General features: G+C 38.8%; 1 pseudogene; it reads left to right on the forward strand.

Moving 5' to 3' along the window:
• The first annotated feature begins 2,554 nt into the window (after positions 1–2,554).
• Positions 2,555–3,395, forward strand: LOC100598822 (annotated as a pseudogene).
• Positions 3,396–9,327: the final 5,932 nt, after the last annotated feature.

The following is a 9,327-nucleotide window of genomic DNA, read 5'->3' on the forward strand; positions in this document are numbered from 1 at the left end:
GGAGTCTTGCTCTGTCTCCCCTGCTAGAGTGCAGTGGTGCGATCTCAGCTCACTGTAACCTCCTGGGTTCAAGCGGTTCTCCTGCCTCAGCCTCCCGAGTAGCTGAGTACCTGGGACTACAGGCACGTGCCACCATGCCCGGCTAATTTTTGTATTTTTACTAGAGATGGGGTTTCACCCTGTTGGCCAGGCTGGTCTCAAACTCCTGACCTCAGATGATCTGCTCACCTTGGCCTCCCAAAGTGCTGGGATTACAGGCGTGAGCCACCATGCCCAGCTTGATCTTTGTCAGTCTTCTGAAACAGGATAGCAATCCTACTCATTTATATTTTACATTGTATTTTTTGAGATCTATAGAAATATTTTCTTAGGAATTTTAGTGAAAGGGTCAGTTGAATCAGGATAATTATACAATGAGGAAAAAAAAGTAAGGAATTCCACTTTTGGGAAGACCGAGTAGTAGATGTACTTTCCCCTATTCCTCCTACTAAGTACAACTAAAAACACTGGACATTATATATACAACAAACATAATTATACTCTGAAAGGTGAAAAGAAGAAGGCAGACTGGCTAGGGATCTTGAGACCCAAAGAATGACATAAAGGTGAGTTCCTTGTTGTTTTTTTTGTCCCATATAAATGCCTCTCTTGCCAAAAGACCAAGAAAGGGGCAGGCTTACAAGACAAAAAAAAAAAAACATTTAGACAAGAACTATTCTACTCCAACCAAATACTACAGAAAAGTGGTGGCCACTCCCCCAACTGATACCAGCAAAGACTGAGTGGGGAGACAACTCAAACCCTAATGAGGCTGTAATTAGGCACCGAACACCCTACTGGGGTGATGTCAGAGAAGACAAGTAGGGTGCAGGACTTATCCCTGCTAGCCTGTAATGAGTCCTCCATTCCTATGATATCAGTGGAGACCATCAGGGAGGTCTGGTCTTCACCCCTGCCCTGCAGTTTATTGGGGTGATGTCAGAGGAGGCCAAGCAGAGAGTTAGTCATGTGTCAGAGTAGGTTTTGTTTCTCTCGTCGCCCAGTGGTGGTGAGGCCCCACCCATCACAGTGACAGTGAAGACCTTGTAGTAAGCCAGACCTCTCACCCCTGCCCAACACCAGTAGCAGTCCTCCTCCTCTCTGGTGTAGTAGAGACCTAGTGGGGCATCTGTACTCACACCTCTACCTGGCAATGGAGTTGTATCAGAAAAAGCCAGCTAAAACAAAAGGTTCAAATAAGGCCCAGAGTCTCAGAACATCATTTAGAAATCCAGATTTAAAAGAAAATCACTTATCAAATCAAGAACCAAGTAAACTCACTTGAATAAAAAAAGATAATCAATAGATGCCAATAATAAGATTATAGAGATAATAGAATTATCTGGCCAAGATTTTTTTAAAGCAGCCATGACAAAGCAGTTTCAATGTAATTACAAACATTCTTAAAGCAAATGAAGAAAATAGAAAGCCTCAGCAAATAAATAGAAGTATAAAGAAGAACCAAGTGGAAATTTAGAACTTAAAAATAAAATAACTGAAATGAAAAGCTCAGTGAATTAACTTGATAGTGGAATGAAGGGGACAGAGGAAAACAATCAGTAAACTAGAAGACAGAACAATCTGATCAAAAGAGAGAAAATTGAACAAAAAATACAGAACCTCAAAAACTTGTGTGACTATATATAAAAAAGATCTAACATTTGTGTCATTAGAATCCCTGAAAAGGCTGAAAAAATACTTGAAGAAATATTGACTGAAAACTTCCCAAACTCGACAAGAGATGAAAACCTACAGATTCAGCTGTTTATAGGATCAACCCAAAGATATCCACACCAAAACACATCATACTTAAATTTCTGAAAACTAATGACACTTTATTTATCAGAAGAAAACCATTAGAATGACAGTGAATTAATTTATCATCAGAAATCACAGTGATCAGAAGGACATGTCATAATATTTTTCCATTGTTAAAAGAAAGAAACTATCAACAGAGAATCCTATACTTAGCAAAAATAATAATAATTCAAAAATGAAAGGGAAATCAAAACATTCTCAGAGGAAAGAAAGCTAACAGAATTTAATACCCATAGACCTACTGTAAAAGAATGGCTAAGCAAAATTCTCTAAATAGAAAGGAGACAATAAAAAAGGGACCTTGGCTAGTTTCTAAGGATCATGAGCGAGTCAGGATTACTGATCCAGAGACAAAGGCTCTGATGGGATGGAGCCCGAAGGCATCATTGAGAGTAACTGGAATGAGATTGTTGACAGCTTTGATGGCATGAGCTTCTCGGAGTCCCTCCTCTGTGGCACCTATGCCTATGATTTTGAGAAGCCCTCTGCCATCCAGTAGTGAGCCATTCTACCTTGTACCAAGGGTTATGATGTGATCACTCAAGCCCAATCTGGGACTGGGAAAATGGCCACATTTGCCATATTGATTCTGCAGCAGATTCAATTAGATCTAAAGGCCACCCAGGCCTTGGTCCTAGCACCTACTCGAGAACTGGCTTAGCAGATATAGAAGTTGGTCATGGCACTAGGACACTACATGGGTGTCTCCTGTCATGCCTGTATTGGGGGAATCAATGTGTGTGCTAAGGTACAGAAACTACAGATGGAAGTTCCCCATATCATCGTGGGTACCCCTGGCCGTGTGTCTGACATGCTTAACTGGAGATACCTGTCTCCCAAATACATCAAGATGTTTGTACTGGATGAAGCTGACGAAATGTTAAGCCATAGATTCAAGGACCAGATCTGTGACATATTCCAAATGCTCAACAGCAACACCCAGGTAGTTTTGCTGTCAGCTACAATTCCTTCTGATGTACTTGAGGTGACCAAGAAGTTCATGAGGGACCCCATTCGGATTCTTATCAAGAAGGAAGAGTTGACCCTGAAGGGTATCCACCAATTATACATCAACGTGGAATGAAAGGAGTGGAAGCTGGACACAACTGTATGACTTGAATGAAACCCTGACCATCACCCAGGCAGTCATCTTCATCAACACCTGAAGGAAGGAGGACTGGCTAACCCAGAAGATGCATGCTCAAGATTTTATTGTCTCTGCCATGCATGGAGATATGGACCAAAAGGAACAAGATGTGGTCATGAAGGAGTATCGTTCTGGCTCTAGCAGAGTTTTGATTACCACTGACCTGCTGCCCAGAGGCATTGATGTGCAGCAGCTTTCTTTAGTCATCAACTATGACCTTCCCACAAACAGGGAAAACTATATGCACAGAATCGGTCGAGGTGGACAGTTTAGCCATAAAGTTGTGGCTATTAACATGGTGACAGAAGACAAGAGGACTCTTCAAGACATCGAGATCTTCTACAACACCTCCACTGAGGAAATGCCCCTCAATGTTGCTGACCTCATCTGAGGTGATGTCCTGCTTCCTAGCCCCAGCCAGGGTTCAATCTCAGGAGGCTGAGGAACAGCAGGAGTGGGGAGGGAAGGGGAGCCAAGGGGTGGACATCTTGTCATTTTTTTTCTTTGAATAAATGTCACTTTTTGAGGCAAAAGAAGGAAACGTGAACATTTTAGACACCCTTTTCTTTGGGGTAGGCTCTTGCCCCAGGCACCAGCTCTTCTCCCAAAAATCACTAATCCATTTCCCCAATCTAGTAACCTCCAGATCCCAGAGAGAGCACACTCCTCACCTCAGCTGACCTCCTTTGAAAGTGATTCGAGGGACTATGTCACTCAACCTCATTTTCTGGACCAAATCTGGAGGGAGAACCCCTAAAACTCCTGAGTGAGGTTGCCAGGGGATTGTCCCCAGGTAGGGGGAAGCAGGGAACAGAAAATTGTAGCCATGTTTACATTGTGTTGTATAGTATTTATTGATTCAGGAAACAAATGCAAAATTCTAAATAAAATGACTTAGAAACTGCCAAAAAAACAAAAATGGAAACTTGAAACATCAGGGAGAAAGAAGGCATATGGTAAACTAAAATAAATAAATAAACTTTCCTTCTCCTTTTGAGTTTTTAAAATTGATTGCAGAAGCAAAAATTGTAACACTGATGTGGTTTTAAATGTATGCAGAGGAAATATATAAGACTGTTATAAATGAGGGAAGGTAAAGGGACAAAAACAGATATGTTTCTATACTTCTCTCCAACTGGTAAAATAACACCAGTAAAATGTGACGAGTTATGTATAATGTAATACCTAGAGAAATCATGAAAAAAGCTATATGAATAGATATACTCAAAAACACTATGAATAAACAAAAATTGAATTCTAAAAATTGTTCATCTAACCACAGGATGGCAGAAAAAGAAAACAGAAATATAAAACAAAACAGAAGGCCAGGCATGATGGCTCATGCATGTAATCCCAGCACTTTAGAAGGCTGTGGCTGGAGGATTGCTTGAGACTAGGAGTTTAAGACCAGCCTGATCAACATAGTGAGACCCCATCTCGATAAAAATAAATAAATAAATAAAATAGCCAGGCTTGGTGGCATGCACCTGTAGCCCCAGCTACTTGGGAGGCTGAGGCAAGAAGATGACTTCAGCCCAGGAGTTGAGGCGCAGTGAGCCATGATTGCACCACTGCACTCCAGCTTGGGTGACAGAGTAAGACCCTATTTCAAAAAAAGAAAAGACAAACAAAACCCAGACATAAAACAAGCAAAAGTAATGACAGATTTAAGCCTTAAGCATATCAAGAATATATTACATTAAATATAACTAATCTAAATTCAAGTAAAAGAGATTAGCAGAGAGTATTTAAAAACATGATCTAACTATGTGCTGTCTATAAGAAACTCACTACAAATATAACAATATAAGCAGGTTGAAAGTATAAAATGGAAAAAGATATCATACAAACTTTAATCAAAGGAAAGCTGGAGTGGCTATTATACTATCAGATAAAAGACTTTATATGAAAGTAAATTACTAGACTCAGAGTGGGATATTATGTAGTAAAAAAGATTCAATCCACCAAGAAAACATAGAAATCAAGTGTGCATGTCCCAAACAACAGATCTACAAAACGTATGAGGCAAAATGGACACAAGTGCAAGGAAAAACAGATGAATTATAGTTGGAGATTTCAATACTCCTCTCTCAGACAGTTTTGCAGGAAAATTTTACCAATCATTTAAAAAGAATTAACACCAGTTCTACGTACCCTCTTCCAGAAAGCAGAACAGATACCAAAAACCAGAACAAGAGAACAAGAAAAGAAAAGTACAGACCAATATCTCTCATGAATAAAGGCATGAAAATCCTTAATAAAATATTATCAAATAGAATTCAGGAATATTTAAAAAGATTTACCCATCACGACCAAGTGTGACTTATTATACATCTGCAAAGCTAGCTCATTATTTGAAAAACAGTCAACATAATTCATTATATTTACAGGCTGAGGAAGAAAATTATATGATTATATCAATTGATTCCCACAAAAACCATTTGACAAAGTTCAACATCCATTCACAATAAAACCCTCAGAAAACTAGAAATAGAGGGGCACTTCCTCAACTTGATAAAATGTAAGCACATAAAACCTACATAAAACATTATACTTAATGGCGAAAAACTGAGTATTTTTTCGAATAATATTTCCTGCCCTCTTAGGGCAGGAACGAGACAAGGATGTCTACTCTTACCACATTCTTATTCAATATGGTATTGGAAGTTTTAGTCAATAAAGGGCAATAAAAGACATACAGACCAGAAAGGAAGAAATAAAAACTCTGTATTTGTAGATCACATGATTGTCTACATAGAAAATTCTAAGGAACCGATCAAAAAAAATCCACCTAGAACTAGTAAGTGAATTCATTAAAGTCACAGAGGCTGGGCGCAGTGGCTCATGCCTGTAATCCCAACACTTTGGGAAGCTGAGGCGGGTGGATCACCTGAGGTCGGGAGTTTGAGACCAGCCTGACCAACATGGAGAAACCCCATCTCTACTACCAATACAAAATTAGCCGGTTATGGTGGCACATGCCTGTAATCCCAGCTACTCGGGAGGCTGAAGCAGGAGAATCGCTTGAACCCAGGAGGCAGAGGTTGCAGTGAATCGAGATTGCACTACTGCACTCCAGCCTGGGCAACAAGAGCGAAACTCTGTCTCAAAAAATAAAAAATAAAAAAATGAAGTCACAGAATACAAGATAAACATACAAAAATTTATTGTATTTATATATACCAGCAATGAACACATGGACACTGAAATTATACATGCAATATCATTTATAATCAATCAAAAAAAGAGGAAATAGGTGTAAATCATTATACAGAAAACTCTACAATGCTGATAAAGAAATCAAAGAAGATCTAAGTAAATGGAGAGACATATACCATATTCCTAAATTGGAAGACTCAACATAGTAAAGATGTCAATTCTCCCAAAATTGATATACAGGCTTAATACAATTTCTATCAAAATCTCAGCAAGAATTTTAGTAGATGTAGACAAGATTATGCCAAAATTTATATGAAAAGGTAAAAGAACTAGAATAAAACAATTTTGAAAAAGGAGAATCAATCTTTTTGACTTCAAAATTTATTAGATAGCTACAGTAATCAAGATTGACACTATTGGTGGACAGATAGATACAGCTCAATCAACAGAACAGAATAGAGAACCCAGAAATAGGCCCATATGAATATGTCCAACTGATTTTTTAAAAAAATTTAGTAGAGACGGGATCTCTCAATGTTGCCTAGGCTGGTCTCAAACTCCCGGCCTCAAGCAATCCTCCCACCTTGGCTTCCCAAAATGCTGAAATTACAAGTGAGCTGCTATACCTGGACCCAACTGATTTTTGATGAAGGTACAATTGCACTTTAGTGAAGGACACAATCTTTTGAACAATTGGTACTGGGACAACTGGACATTTATAGGCAAAAATTGAACAACCTAAGTCTCACACCTTACACAAAACTTAACTCAAAATGGATCATAGGCTTAAATGTAAAATGTCAGACTTTTGGAAAGAAAAACACAGGAGAAAATCTTTGGGATCTAGAACTAGACAAAGAGTTCTTATACTTTATACCTAAGTCAATCAATAAAAGGAAAAATTAAATTGGACTTCATCAAAATTAAAACCTCTTGCTCTATGAAACACCCTGTTAAGAGGATGAAAAGACAAGTTAGAGAGTGGAAGAAAATACCCCAAATCCACATATCCAACAAAGAACTAGTATCTTAAATATATTAAGATATCTTAAAACGCAACAGTAAAAAAGTAAATAAATAAACAATTCAATTTAAAAATGGTCAAAAGTATGAAGAGATGTCTACCAAAGAAAGATATACAGGTAACAAATAAGCACATGAAAATATACTCAACATCATTAGCTATTACCAAAACACAAATTAATACCACAATGAGATATCTATTATACCCCTAGCAGAATGGTTAAAACAAAAAACAATGACAATGATAAATGCTGGCAAGGATGCAGAGAAACTAGATCATGCATATATTGCCAGTGGGCATGTAAAATGGTATGGCCACTTTGGTAAGTATTTTGGCAATTTCTTTAAAAACAACACATGCAACTATTACACGACCCAGCAATTGTGCTCTTGTGCATTTATCTCAAAGAAATGAAGATTTATGTTCACACAAAAACTTTACATAAATGTTTATAGCAGCTTTACTCATAATAGCCACAAACTGGAAATATTCCAGAAGTCCTCCTATAGATGAATGGTTAAACAAACTGGAGTGTATCCGTACCATGCTATACTACTCAGCAACCAAAAGGGACAATTATTGATATACCCAACAGCCTTAATCTCCAGATTATTATGCTGAGTGGAAAAAAAGCATACATACTGTATGATTCCATTTATATAACGTTATTGAAAGGACAGATTTATAGAAATAGAGAATGAATTAATGATTAGCGAAAGTGTTGGAGTAGGAAAGAGTGGATGTGGCTATAAAGCAGCAGCAGGGGGGATCCTGTGGTGATGGAAATGTGCTGTGTCTTAGTTGTATCAATGAAAATATCCTGGGTTTGGTCTTATACCATAGTTTTGCAAGATGCTACCATTGGGAGAAACTGGGCAAAGAATACTGAGATCGTTCTGTATAATTTCTTAAAATTGCATTTTGTCATTGTTCAGGCTGCTATAACAGAATACTATATACTGGGTGGCTTAAACAACATACATTTATTTCTCACATTTCTGGAGGTTGGGAAGTCCAAGGTCAAGGTGCCAACAGATCCATGGTCTGGTGAAGGACTCTTCCTCATTTGCAGTAAGCTGTGTTCTCATTGTGCTCTAATTTGGCAGAGAGGGAGAGTGGGTTCTCTATTATAAGGACACTAATCCTATGCATGAAGGCTCTACTCTCATGACCTAATTACCTTTCAAAGGCCCACCTCCTAATACAATCATATTGGGGGTTAGGATTTCAACATACGAATTTTAGAGAGACACAAACATTCAGTCCATAACCCATGTAAATCTACAGGTATCTCAAAATGAAAATTCTAATTTTATTGTTGTTGTTATTTGTTTGTTGAGATAGGGCCTCACTCTTGTCAACCAGGCTGGAGTGCAGTGGCATGATCTCAGCTCACTGCAGCCTCCACCTCCCAGGCTCCAGCGATCCTTCCACTTCAGCTTCCCGAGTACCTAGGACTACAGGTGCATGCCACCAGGCCCGGCTAATTTTTTTTTTTTTTTTTTTAGAGAAGGGGTTTTGCCATATTGCCCAGGCTGGTCTCAAACTATCTGGCTTCAAGCAATCTGCCCGCCTCAGCCTGCCAAATTGCTGGGATTACAGGTGTAAGCCACCATGCCCGGCCTAAAAAGTTTAATTTTGAAAACTAAAATAGGCATTTAACTTTTTTCCCCAGTCCTGTTATTACTGTTACCACTACTATCAGCTACTACTGCCCCAACTACTGGTTTTGTTTTATTATTTTCAAGAAATGCACAGATATTCTTTTAATTTAAAATGTAAAAGTTCTGGTCTTTTTATAGCATAACAGAACATTGGAAGAGGTCCTGTGATTCCACAGGCAATCTTCCAGCATCACAAATGGGGAGCTATGACCCCACTGCAGGAGAATCAATAAGCTATGCATGCAAACTAGTGTCTAACTTGTCCTTTTTAAAATAAAAGGAGTATTGGCCAGGCGTGGTGGCTCACACCTGTAATCCCAGCACTTTGGGAGGCCGAGGCAGGTGGATTACCTGAAATCGGGAGTTCAAAACCAGCCTTGACCAACATGGTGAAACCCCATCTCTACTAAAAATTAAAAAATTAGCTGGGCATTGTGGCATCTGCCTGTAATCCCAGCTACTAGGGAGACTGAGGC

This window comes from Nomascus leucogenys, chromosome 9, assembly GCF_006542625.1.
Source record: "Nomascus leucogenys isolate Asia chromosome 9, Asia_NLE_v1, whole genome shotgun sequence".
NCBI lineage: Eukaryota > Metazoa > Chordata > Mammalia > Primates > Hylobatidae > Nomascus > Nomascus leucogenys.